The sequence below is a fragment of the Epinephelus lanceolatus genome, chromosome 2 (genome assembly GCF_041903045.1).
Source record: "Epinephelus lanceolatus isolate andai-2023 chromosome 2, ASM4190304v1, whole genome shotgun sequence".
Taxonomy (NCBI): domain Eukaryota; kingdom Metazoa; phylum Chordata; class Actinopteri; order Perciformes; family Serranidae; genus Epinephelus; species Epinephelus lanceolatus.
The window spans coordinates 10,946,929-10,959,887 of record NC_135735.1 but is presented as its reverse complement, the minus strand read 5'-3'; positions in this window follow the sequence as shown (position 1 = coordinate 10,959,887).

Sequence of the window (12,959 nt, the reverse complement as noted above, 5' to 3'; positions counted from 1 at the left end):
AGGATAAATCAAAGTGGGGAAAGTGAAAACACTCTGCTGGTCCCTCCCTCATTAACACTGCTGAGGTGCTTTTGACCAAAGCACTTATCCCCCAGCTGCTTCGAGGGATCTGCTCAGTGGTGAACAGGTTTGTATAAATGTGTGAGTGTAAACAGATTGATCCTGACAAAGAACACACTGCTCTCAATGAAACTTTCCTGAACACACAAAGGTTTGGATGAACGTCTTGGTGGATGAAATCACTCCTTATTTGCTACATCGTGCACTAAATTGACTTCACTTAAAGTGCCACTTCTTTGTGACACTGATGCACAACACGTAACCTTCAAAAATTCTCACATCAAATGAAAGACTCCACAGCACGCACATTAACTTTTGCTCAAAACCCCACCCTGCAACATTTTGCCTTTGTCGGATATAAAAATTAAGTTATAACGTCTGAAGTCTCGATTCATTATAGAACAAACTATTGAGTATTTATCATGCAGGGGGTAGTGAATGAGTAACCATGGGGGTGATTTGAGACACAGCACATAATACAGCCACGACTCTTTAGTGATCTCAAGGCTGCGTTACATTCATCTTAGGGAAAAACAGCAAAATGGAAGCTGTGTATGTTTGGTGGTAGTGACACCGAAATGTGATCTTTACTGTTGACGTTCTTCACTGAAGACGATGCTGCTATCAAAGTCTGCAGCAGCTGCACAAAAGATTGTCTGCATTTCATTTATCCACGAAAAACACACCAAACAACCAAGTGAAATGCGCAGGGCATGCCACCATCTGGTTTGACAGTGTGTCAGGGTGTGTTTTTCCTTTATCTATCCAGTCTGTTATTTATCCGCTTCTGCCTTTTTTTCTTTTCTCCCCTCTCCTCTCTCTGCTCTTGTTGGGTTCATTGTTTTTTATCTGATGTCTCTGCCCTCTTTCTGTCGCTCTGTTTTCTGGGTGAGTCTCAGTGTTTGGAAGTTCAGCCCTCACGGCGTGACCAGCTGACCTCCTGACATGCTTTTATCCTGTAGTTATCCTCTGCTCTTCCTTCGCACTCTTACTGCCTGACTATCAGAAACACCTGTAACGCTGAACGAAGACCCCCCCCCCCCCCCCCCCACACACAGGGTCATACTTTGAAAGACAGCATTCTACTGAGAGGCATTTTTAATATTTTGTTCACCTCATTTAAATACATAAAACAAAAAGAACATTGGAAACACCTCTCAGCGTTATACAGTTCAAGAATAACAACCAAAAATTTTTTATTCAAGGTCCAGTGTGTAGGGTTTAGGGGGATATATTGGCAGAAATGCGATATACTGTAATATGTATGCTTTCTTTAGTGTATAATCACCTGAAATAAGAGTCCTTGTGTTTTCGTTACCTTAGAATGAGCTGTTTATATCTGTATAGGGAGCAGGTTCTCGTCTATGGAGATCGTCATGTTGCACCACCATGTTTCTACGGTAGCCGGGAACAAACAAACCAAACACTGCCTCTTGGTAGCGACATTTGTGATTAAGCATCCCACTAAAAACCTCCTGAATGTCTGGATCAGAAAAATGATGACAGCACATTAAACACATCAAAGGTAAGCACACATTGGCAGGTGCTTGATGCAGACAGGCCAGACAACACTGAAACAACTGGGCCATTTGTTTTAAAGAGGAGGAGACCTCTGCGGATAATTCAGCTTCAGTACAAACCTGAACAATGAATACTGAAGGAATTATAAGAGGAAGAAGATTCGGCTGGTTGTAATCTGCAGACCTCACAGCCTGATGCCACAAAATCCCCCTAAATTTTACAAACTGCTCCTTTATGTACTATTATCAGATTTTAACATTATGCCTTCATGGAGTATTATTGAACATGTGACCATTAAGGTCCATACATAGATGTTAAACTCAGAGATATTAGTTCCATAATAATCACGGGGGCATAATCAAAGGTTTAAAAAAAAATCTAGGGTGATGTTGTGATATGCAGGTAATGACAATAACCGTAATAGTTAACAATAAAGTTTTGATGTCATGTTAATAATACACATGATATGGTAAATATTCTGGCCCTTCATCTTTCTTTTCTTTCCATTCTCGCCTGTAATTGATCTTTTTGTACACTTTTGTACAGATACAGTTACAGAATCTCACTCCATCTCCATACGCTTGTATTTTCAGTGAAAATAATTTGCCAAAAAAGAGAAAAGGTGCACAATTAACAAAGTAAAGATGAATTTGACTGATAGTATTGTTATTGTGAACTTTTTTAACTATGATAATCATATAGTAAAAATCAGATACATTGCCATCTGAATATAGTGGGGAAGTAATCCTACACATCCTGTAGATCTCAGACTACTGTATATGGAGTCAAATATTCTCCTCTAAAACGTGAACAAATCCCTGCGGATACTTGGGATGTATTTGTGCATTTTTGGGGGGATGAATCTGCCCAAGTGTAACCAGTTCTGGATATTTGTGTGTGTGCAGCAAGAATCTGGATGAGCTGTATTTTCATTTTAAAAGAAAGGGAACTCGTTGGCACACTGAATGAATGTTGAAATGCAGTATAAATACTATGGGAATTCATTTGTTGTGTATGCTGTCCCCACCTGGATTGGAAGTGCAAACAGTATCATTTGAATATAACCAGTTCCTCTGAACTATACTTTCTGCTGTAGAAATTAAGCACCTAGCTCATATGTGTGTGCATACAAATACTATAAGTATACTATATACTTTTTATGCTTTCTAAGCCAGTCAGCAACCAACCTTTATTCAGTTCCTGGTGCTCTTTTTAATGTAGATTATAGTGTCTTTATATAGATTCGTTTTAATGTGTCCTGTCCAGATGTGATATGATGTGTTTTAAAGTACCTTTTTAAATAGCAGATTTAGCACATAAACACAAAAAACAATCTACAGCATTTTGCATGTACAAAAGAAGACCATTAAGTATTTTCTACTGTATACCCATGGTACTCAACTTATGGCCCACAGGCCAAGTCTGGCCTGCGACTGGTTGGCGGATGGCCCACCAACCATTTTCTAATTCACAATGAAACTGGGACTGTACTTTGGATGTAAATAAGGCTCCAGAGTGCATAAAAAGGCATCCAGAATAAAGCTTACCATGGGAGGATCCCCCAAACCCCTTGACAGATGTCCAGGCTAAGCCCCAAATATCCTCAAATCCTCAAAATGCCCCAGCATACACCTGAGCTGTTTGGGGCTAATGCGACTGGATTTGCCTCTTGTCACATCAGAAGGTTGAAAACAGGCAATTCATTTGTGATTTGTGCTGTTAATGTTATTAATGTTTGGCCCCTGGCCTCCTGTCATTTTGCAGTAGTGACCCCTAAGCAAAGCAAGCTAAGCATCCCTCCTGTTTACGAATCTTCATAGTGCAGTTTTTGCAGGTAGTATATAAGAAATGAGCACACTCTTTGAATTGAAGGAAATGTGCCAACACACATCAATACAATGCCCTGATGAAGGCCAGTGAGCATGGCCAAAACATGTTGGTGATTTTAATGTTCATCATGAACTAGCCATTTAATAAAGGCCTTTTAACTTTTGCACCAGAGAAGAGTTGCCTTGGATTTTGTTTTTTCAAGACAACTGTAACGGTTTTGCTTTGTGAACATTTGAGATAATGCTTGCTGCCGAAACATGGTCCACAATTTATTAATTTTACATCAAAAGCACATTAAAAAATCAAGCACATTTAGCCCACTATGCTGACATCCTCTGTGTACACCTAACAAAACTTTACTGTGGAATTGGGATACAGCATTAATATACATTTAGGCTGTGAGCAGCACAGGGGGGTTCTTGGCAAACACAAGCAGAGCATGGAGACAGTTACCACTGTGATAAAATGCATCAACGGTGGATTAATTGCGAGTGTAGGTGTTCAGGTCATCACCTGAAACGAGAAGGAGCCACTTCAACGGAGCAGCTGAGGACTGAGTACTATCCAGTGTTGTCCTCCTCTGAACTTCAGCTAATCAATTAGCGTGATTTAATACACAGTCACTCCACATGGAAGCCAGCGTGGCTCAGTGTGCTCCTAATTTATACTGTATTGACCGTTTCACACACATGCAGAGGGAGAGGGAGACAGAGAGAGAAGGAGAAGCGGAGGCAGGCAGATTGTGTTGAATGGTTGCGGGTAAATCTGGATCTCAGGGGAAACTTAAATGATTGTTTTATTTGTACAGTTTCACATTGCTAAAGTTTAAAGGGCTGGAAAGAAAGAGACGGAGAGCAAGCGAGGCAGAGAGAGAGAGACTGACTCAGAGAGTCCTCTCCTGTGAGCCTTCGTCTAGCCTTTGGCATAGAAAGTGAGCCTGCATATTACTCAGTCTATCACAACACAGCAGGAGAATGGGAGGAGAATTAATACACTTGGCTTTCATGCCAGTGTGCTTCTCTCTTTGCCTTTCTTCTCTCCTACCCTCCTGCTCCCTCTTTCTCTTCAAGCTCCACTGGACAAAAGCACTTTGTGTGCTAATAAAATTAACTTGTATATTGCTTTGATTTTTTTTTCCTAGCTGATAACAACCAGGCAGAGCAAAAAAAAAAGTAAGAAAAAAACCTCCTTGAATCTTGAGATTGTATTCAATTTTCTGTTCATTTGTAAACACACGCCTGGTGCTGGCGGCAGCTCTGTCTTCAGAGTGCTGCGGAGGCTCAGGGGCAAACATTTTTGTCTGTGTGCATTTCAATGACATAAACAGTATCTAGCCTGCCATACCCTCAGCAACCATCTATCTGCCTCCCATAAATCTGAATGATATTAACATTTAAAAAACCCAACTCCTGCCTGTCTGTGAATGGGGCACTCAGACAGACAGGCCTCCATTTTATTTATCCACATGGCGGGCAGGGAAGACAGGCACCGCCACAGACAGGCATAAATCTGTGCAGGTTAGAGCCGTTGAACCGCCTCAGCCGGCAGGTTAAGTGAATATCACCCTCTGCCTCCTGAAAAACTCACACTCCTATTTCCCATTGCCATTAAATATGTGTTTCATTTCTGCCTTATTTGGATGGAAAGTCATTTTACCCCTTTTATAGAAGGTCATAAAATATATAGTGTTTTTTTTAACACTCTGCATAACATTTACATTTTCTATTGTATGAATGTGATCGCCGCGACACGGGGCTGAATAAAACATTCATGGCAAAAGCCATTTCTTCAGTGACATTTGGTCCCCTATCTATCATCAGTTTTCTATATGCAGCCAGGAGAACAAACGCTGGTCAAATGTTTAAATGTGGCCTCTCCACATAAAATTCAAACCCTGCTTTCACATTAACACCCGCCGGCTAGTAGATGGAAAATGCTTTTTTTTTCACAGATAAGAGAAAAGTCAAATGGAAATGACTCGCAGGGCTGTTGTGGCAGTGGGGAGCGGGCTGATGGGCCTGGGAAATTGAAGCATGTCAGTAAAATTAGAAAAAGCCAGCCCTGCCTCAACTGGCAGACATGTAAATGTGGCAGAGCCCCTCAGATGAGTCCATTACGGACCGTCCCACGCAGCCTTTTCTCATCAGAAATCCCATCAGTATATTAAAAGGTATAGCCTCGGCACTGACAAATTAAATCTTTTTTTTTCCCTGAGTGATTTGAATCATTGCTGAACTCAGTGATGGGCAGCAATTCAATACCATCATTCATCTTCCTTTAGCAGGAAATATCCTAAAGAAAAATGGAAATTACTTATTGTTATACACTTGTGTTTTCTAAATCTGATATTAACAAATACTGAACTGATAAGATCTAGAAAAAAACAAAACAGAGAACAATATTTAAAAATATCAGTTTTATCATACTTTAGTCAGTGAGACTGGGACATGGAAGATGTGGTACAGGACTAAAACATGTTTATGCCTCTGCTCCTCACTCTTCTGTCAGCTCCTATATTATGTAAAGCACCACTATTCTTTCTTTGTGTAATGTGATTTATACCTTGTATACAGGAAGTTTAATGTGGCCGTTTTGAGGTAAAAACTAATTTGTTTTCCTGTTTAATCAGAAACGGTTGCATGAAGAAATATTCAGTAAAGGGGTTTTAGAGGATTAAAGGATTACAGCAGAGTGGAGTGAAATGAGCACCGCATGTATGAACTAATAAGTTTACGGCAAGTATGTGATAAGCCATGATGAAGTGTCCTGATATAAGAAAATAATGGGGCACGAGGAGCAGATGAAGAACGCCTGATGAGAAGAGGAGTTTTCTGTATCTGGGCTGCTTGGAGTCCAACATCACACTCCACAAAGGGGGGAAAAGGCAGCATTTGAGTTAGTATTGTCCATTATTTAACGTACAAGACCACTTGTCATACAAAGCTTAAAGGGTTGCTTACTAGTTTTCTGATCTTTCAACCTCCTTTTAAGCTTCTGTGGGTCAGTGGGTCACACTGAATTATCTCAACAACAACTAAATGAATTGCTGTGAAATTTAGTCCAGAAATTCATGGTCCCCAGAGGACAAATCCTACTGGCTATGGCGAGTCCCTGGTCTCATCATGCCACCATGACACTGACATTATTGGGTGTCATGAATGTATTGACATCTTTTAGATGGACTGCTGTGAGATTTGGTATAGATATGCATGGTTCCCAGATCCTGATGACTTTGGTGAATTGCTGACTTTTCATTTAGCACCACCAAGGTTTTCTCTTATTTAGTGAAATATTATCTCAAAATCTACAAGATGGACTGGCACATATTTTGGTAGACAATCATGTTTCCGAAAGGATAATTCACAGTGACTTTATAGATCACTAGACTTTCCTTACATGAGGTTCACATTTGTGATCCAAAGCAAGAAGTCTTGACAACTCTTGGACTGGTTATGATGCAGTTTGGAGCAGACGTTCATGGTCTGATGATGTTGCTTTCATGTAGCGATATCATCAAGTCTAAATTTGTCCAGTACTTTGGTTTATTCATAGGGGTGTAACGATACATCGATCCACATCGATACATCGATTCATTGATTAACGATCCAATTACATCGACGCAAAATGAAAACATCGATCCATATCGTCATCTTAAAGATACACCTTTATTTTGAAATTCACATAGCGCGCCTGTGTCACCATTTTAGTGAACAGGTCTATTTTTATTATTTTTTGTTACAGAAGAATACTGTTATGTATACTGCATATGATATTGCGTCATATCGATCGCAGGCTCCTGAATCGAATCGAATTGAAATCGTATCATGACAGACTATGTGATATCGGCAAACATCGTATTGTCATCCAAACAAATTGATATATTGTATCATGATGAAGCTGGTGATTTACACCCCTATTTATTCATACAACAGTTAATATTGCAGCCTCACATAGGCGCTAGCATGTCCATAGACTCATGGGGTCTCATTCATGAAATGTGAGCAGAAGGAATTTGTGTGTAAACTGTTCGCAGACGGAAATTTACGTGCATGTCCGCATTCATCAATATTTTAGTAGCTCTGATCTTTTCGTAGCTACTAACAAAATCTACTCCTGCTCCTGACCCCTCGTAGTGCCTGTGTAAATTTAGTAAAGCACATAAATATTGCTTTTCACTATTGGAAATTACAATTTTAATTCGTATTGCACTCTGTTATGTACACAATACACAGATGCCTTTGAAACACATAATCTAAACATGACAAAATATTAAAAATGTAACACATTTAGTTAAATTAGTTGGCAATTAGCAGGTTTAAGATCCAGATTAGGTTCATGATTGTGAATTATCTATGTAAATCGACTCAATAGATTATACTTTCTTTCTACATGTTGAATGATGATAATAAAAATATCCGTAAGGACAGCCGGATCACAGCCTCTTTGGCCTTGGTGCCTGGGTTCATCATGGGCAGCAGGAGCAGCAGGTAGTGGAGCCACGAAGGAGCACGCGCCAGCTGAAAGAATTATTTGAGACAACACGTTTTTTTTTTTTTTTTTTTTTTTTTTTTTTGTGGCTTTTTGATCATTTGAAGGAATAAATCAGATTTGAAAAATGTTTAATTTACATTATAAAACAGAGCTTTAGGCTATTAAGATTCAAATAATTTGAAGACGATGCATACAGACTGCTGTAGGCTATATGTTATCTGTATCATTTGCTAAAATAAATGTTAAATAGCTCTACATTCCGACAGCCATCACTGATTTAGAGTTTATCCATTACGCACAAAACATCTCTGGTTTCCCGTTCCCACGTCATTCAAAACCCCACAAATGAATCTTCTGTTTGTTTGGGGACCGCTGTATTTTTTGTGTGTGTGCTTATGCGTTTCTTTGCCTCCAGTTTCATATCAAACCATTTACGCTTCACCTCTGACATGGTTCTTTGTACCACGGAGACAACATTAACAGCATCTGTTACCTCCCTCCAGGCCTTCACTTTGTCTGTCCCTGTCACACCACTACTAGCTGAAGAAAATAAAATGTTTTTTCTTAAGTCCACTTCACCCAAAATTATTTCGATCTCCGCTTCTGAAAAATTCTCTTTTCTTTCTCTCTCTTTCTTTCTTTGCGCCATGACTGACAAGTCGACTGGATGCACCTACACCTCCTTATATGGTGGTCATTGGCTATTCATGGGCAGGGATTTATGCTAATTGCTGATTACCAGGAGCGCGCTGTCACTTTAGGATGGATTGGCATTCATGATCATACACACGTGTTTACGATCAAATCTGAGTTTCCCGCAGCGTTCCTGAATCCGGAGTAGGTTTTTAGTAGCGTAGGCTTTTATGTGCAAATCTACACACAGATTTACTCACTTTTCATGAATGAGACCCTAGGTCTTGTACCATCTAAGGTGTCGACTCCAAACTACTTTCAAACATTACGCCCTACTTCTCAGACTGTTGGCGCCATGATCATCCATACCTATCACAGGTTTACCGTCTTAGTGACTATTTTTCATGCTGTTCACCTGCCTGCTCACTAACTCTCCTGTCATTGCAGATCCTGCCACACCCATCTGCCCTGCAATCACCTTATTCCCCTCACCTGAATTTTGCCCGCCCATCTCCTCACCTGGATCCCATTATGCTCATCAGTCACTCCTCATATACTGGCCCAGATTGTCTAGTGTGTTTGCCTAGCTTTCCAGCATTCTTTGTCGATCTGTCAGCTCGCCTGTTACCTGTTACCCTGCCTGTTTCCCGGTCTGAAGATTTTGGCCTAGTCCCTTGGTTTTGTCTGCCTGATCTGCCTGGCTGCCTGGTTTGTGATCCCTGCTTGTTTTTGGACTTATTAAAGAATATTGGACTCTGCTCCTGTCTCTGAGTTCGTGCTTTTGGGTTCCTTGGTTCTGAGTCATTACAATACCATTACAGTAAATAAGGCAACATATCTACAAGACATTGACAACTGTACTCCATCAAGCAGCCAATGAAGCAAATGAGAAAGTGCCAATAACTGCAGTTCATCGACTGGCCACTTGAGGCTGGATCCAAAACAGAGTAAATCCTCGTAGACACCCATGTTAACATGCCCAGCTTTACAGCTGAAATGAACATGTTTAGAGCCTGGTACAAAAAAGATTTTGGTTTCTTTTGTTAATTTCAATATTCAAGACAACTGTTCAGAGGGTAAATTATTTTGTAACTCACCAATTTAAATTTGATCAAGGTCCAAATTCATGCATGTTAAAGGGCGAGGCCACTTGACTAACAGGCTGTCTGTGAGGCGTCACTGCACTTTGTGAGTCAGAACCACTCCTCGCTTCTCCGCAGCTCCACCTTCTCACCCAAATAGTTCACTTCTGGCTCCAAAAAACCAAGATGGCAAAGGCTTAAAAGCCGAAATCGAGGCTTCAAAATGGCAGGTCACAAACCAATGGGTGATGTCATGGTAGCTACATCCATTATTTAAACAGTCTATGTGCTCCACATGTGCATCTTATATGCACAGAAATAAGACAAACGGCTTTGAATTTATGGACATTCTGTACATGATGACAGAACAAAAGTTGGCTTTCTCAGGAGCTAATATTCATGTCCTTGATGTTTATACTGGTGAGCTATCATACATGATGTCCAGCTCTCATTGTTCATTAATTCGTGGTGATCAAACATGATGTTATTATGTTAGCTTCAGGTCAATTGATTGCCTTCATTTAGCTATTGTCCTTCACTACTATGAGCCCTGGAGTACAGTTCTCAGTGCATTAAGTGCATCTATCTTTGTGAGGAAAAAAGTCTGGTAGCAGTTTTAAGTAACACTAAAGTGCTAAAGAAAAAAAGAGAGTAAAATTGGATGATTCGAGGAACTATTTATAAATAATTCAGTAGAGAAATCAATTTAATCGTAGATTAAAGCAGCTACAGACAAACTTTAAAACAGGATTTTGAGTTGGAGCTCTGTTAACGCTGCAAACTGTGAGAAGGAAACATTTCGAAAAGACTCCAAGATCAATAGTTATATATGATGAGTTCCAGTAGGTTTGTTCATTTGGGCAAATACGATACATTTCTACACATGTGTAACAAAATCAAGACCAACTTTCTCCCAGACTTCATTTATAATTTAGTGAACTGATAATCAAGGAGTTAGACCCTGATGATCAGGATGCTGTTTTTACACCCAGTCATCCGAGTTGCAGGTTTTTTTTCCCAGTTTGGAAAGTGTGCTGCCCCATTTCAGGTTGTGTGAAGGACTCCCACAGGTACTCATTAGTATTGTTTACTTGTGAACCCAAAGGGGCCATGTTGTCTTCTAATCATAGATTTTACAACACCTTCTACTCTCTGGCACCGTTTCCCTACACATCTGTGATCTTATGAAGAAATATTCCAGGTCAACATTTGCACTAAATTAATGTACAGTGTCACAGTATGAGAACTTGTATGTTAGCTGATGCTCAAATAAACAGTAGGTTCAAGTCTGCGGTGTGTGCAGATGCTCCGATTATTTCAATGAGTCCAATTTAAAAATGCATCTATCTATTTATTGTATCAGGATTTTTACCATTAGTGTCCATCATGACCAAGACAATCAATTAGCTTCAGCGTGTGTGCTGCTTTACAAACAAGGCAGTGCATGCTGAGTTCAAGGTGCAGCAACCACAATATTGAATACTGCATAAGATTTCATGGGAGAAAATCAATAACCTTCTTATTATGCCATGTCATGAAGCCTGAAGTAAACATACCACCGTAAAACCTTTCTTCAGGGCAACAGAAGACACACAAAGATGGAAGACACTGATGGTAAACAGTCAGTGTGGAAGCCTGGGTCGATGTTTTTGTTCTCAGTGTCTCCTACGTGTTGAAAGCAATCAAGAGGATGGATGTTGAAGGATTTCCTTGGGGGTTATCTGATTTGATAACTCAAAATTCATATGCACCTAATTTTCTAATCAAAGAGGAAGTGCAAGTAAGGCTGGTTGAAGCTGATTTGGTACCTGTTTCTACGATGGCACAGATTAATAAGTTGTTACTAAAGGTTTATTATCCCTCCATCCATTTTCATCCACTTATCCAGGGCCAGGTCTCAGGGGCAGCAGGCCAAGCAAAGCACCCCAGACGTCCCTCTTCCCAGCGATGCTTTCCAGCTCCTCCTGGGGGACCCCAAGGTGTTCCCAGGCCAGATGGGATATGTAATCCCTCCAGCATGTTCTAGGTCTGCCCCGGGGCCTCCTACCAGTGGGACGTAGTTTATTAATCATTAGTAAATATCTACTAATGCTTTATAGATCAGCAATAATCCATTAAAAGAGAGCCTTCAGGTTGCCAGGTTTTAGAAAACCTTCCCATGGATGTATAAAGAGACTTGGATACAGTGTTGGAGGCGGGCTCCTGTTTATTCCTATGAAGGTTAGCGGCACATGAAGCCAAAATGGTTCAACTGCTGAGTGTAAAATTCTGCGTCACTGGGCCCATATACAGAGCAAGCACACTCGAGACTTTTGCCAGTCAAGCCTAGCCTGAGTGTCAGACTGAAGCTCCCAGAACCGTCAGTCTGACATCGCCTCCATTGAAGGTGATTTACAAGGGGAAGGGAATTTGATTTTTCCCTAACCAATCAGTAGAGATCAACGACTCACCCAGAATCTGACATCATTAGTATCCATGCCTTGGGGGTGCCGAAAACAAGCGAGCATTGCCCGTTTAAAATGTCTCTGTCGTCGTGCACGCCCAGCTGCATCGCCGTTAAATTCAGTTTAGCGGCTTCCTTAATTTGGTCCTCCATTAACGTGAGTAGTGGCGAAATACCTCAATAGCATCATTAATGTGGTCTATAGGATCTACAGGGGTTGCCATTAGCGTGGCGCTGATTGGCTAATGGCTAGACCCGCCCCCACCCCCAGCATTCATTGGTCCGTCCATTGTTCGGACGAGATAAATCGCAAATTCATTGCAGTATGCCAGACCAGAGATGCAAGCCTACTCAGTTGAGTGGGCGGGGTCTATGGTCTGGAACCAGGCTAAGTCAAGCCAGCTGATACGCTAACTTGAATTGGAATAAAATGATTTAATCTTGTGGCTCCCCTCGACTTTCCAAATATTATCAGACCGAATGGATCAAACCCTGATAGTGAAACAAGGTATTGCGTGCGAGTTGTGATGCTCAAAAAAATGTATGCGCTGATTTACAGACAAAACAATACTGATTTGATCAGTTACCCTGCAGCTTTAGCTTAGCACAATGCCAGCATGGGGGAAAAGTTAGTTTTTATTAAAAGCAGTTTTACTATCTATTACACACTGCACATAATTCATTAACTCATTCATTCATTTTCCATAACCCCTTATCCTGTTGGGGGTCACAGGGGGGCTGGAGCCTATCCCAGCTGACAATGGGCAAGAAGGGGCAGGGTTCACCCTGGACATGTCGCCAGACTATCACAGGGCTGACAAATAGAGGCAGACAACCATTCACACTCACATTCACACCTACAGCAATTTAGAGTCACCAATTAACCTGCATGTCTTTGG